The sequence below is a fragment of the Arachis hypogaea genome, chromosome 15 (assembly GCF_003086295.3).
Source record: "Arachis hypogaea cultivar Tifrunner chromosome 15, arahy.Tifrunner.gnm2.J5K5, whole genome shotgun sequence".
In the NCBI taxonomy this organism is placed as follows: Eukaryota; Viridiplantae; Streptophyta; class Magnoliopsida; order Fabales; family Fabaceae; genus Arachis; species Arachis hypogaea.
In genome coordinates this window covers 114,953,633-114,954,866 of record NC_092050.1, presented here as the reverse complement: position 1 = coordinate 114,954,866, position 1,234 = coordinate 114,953,633, and the positions used below count along the sequence as shown (strand labels likewise).

Here is a 1,234-nt window from a genome sequence, read left to right as displayed (position 1 = left end):
AGACTGAGAAAAGAGATCTCCTGCATTGTTCAAGGTGAATCAGAGACTCTCTATGAATATTGGGAGCGCTTCAACAATCTCTTGGACGCATGTCCCCATCACATGATTGGTAAACTAGTATTGATCAGCTACTTCACTCAAGGCATGAATCCCCAGGATAAGACTACACTGGAAGGTGCCAGTAATGGTTCTCTGAAAAAGTACAAAACCGCAGATGAAGCATGGCAACTGATCAGCGACTTAGCTAAGTCCACTAGGAATCACAAACAGAGGCGCAACCATCCCAAAGCTGTTGCAGAGATTTCCTCTAGCAAAGAGACTACTGCTCTCACCTAGAGTATATGTGAAATGACCAACCTACTGAAGCAGATGCAGTTAAATCAACAACAGGCACAAAAAGCTCAGCCTTCACCACAACAAAGCCAACAGTTAGTTCCACAAAGAGTATGCAGGATCTGTGCTGATTATAGTCATTATACTGATAAATGTCTGCAGCTCCAGGAAGACAACACTGTGGTAGCCACTCACAACTTCTATGACTGCCCGAATCAAGGATACAATCAACAAAGTGGCAACTATAACCATGGATGGTAGGACAACTCTAATCAAGGATGGAAAGATAATTCTAACCATGGCTGGAGGGATAACTTTAACAGAGGAGGCAGAGACAACAATGAAAACCAGAGGTAGAATAACAATAATAACAACAGACAGCAGAATCAGAATCAACCTTACAGAGCACCTCACCTAAGACAATCACAAGGAACCCAGCACAACCAACAACAAGTTCCACAGATCACTTATTCTAATTCCTCATCAAATGACAAGATGCTCCATTCTCTTGCGCAAGGATAACAAGACATACAGGCTCAGCTGAACTCTAGTTTGAATGGCTTGACTGCCACCTTACAAGCTCTCGTCTCCCGAATGGATTCATCACTTAATTCCACACATCAACCTTCAAGCTCCAGTGGAATTTCTTCTCAACCACTGCCTAATCCTAAAGGTGGCATCAATGCCATCATTCTAAGGTCTGGAACCACACTGCAGGAAAGGAACCATGAAGAGCCAAGCCCACCAGTACACGTGCTAGCAAAGGATGTGGTAGAAGTGGAAGATGCTGAAGAGGAAGAGGACATACAAGACATAGTTGAAGAAGAAGCAGTTCAACCACAGAATGAAACACCAAAGGATGTTGAAGCTACAAGGAGCGCCAATCCTATTTCCTTTCCAC

The 1,234-nt window shown here is 43.6% G+C and overlaps 1 non-coding gene across 1 annotated transcript; it reads right to left on the bottom strand.

Moving 5' to 3' along the window:
* Window positions 1-108, bottom strand: LOC112752711 (small nucleolar RNA R71). Its single transcript, XR_003177134.1, has one exon. It is a non-coding gene; the product is annotated as a small nucleolar RNA R71 (small nucleolar RNA).
* Window positions 109-1,234: the final 1,126 nt, after the last annotated feature.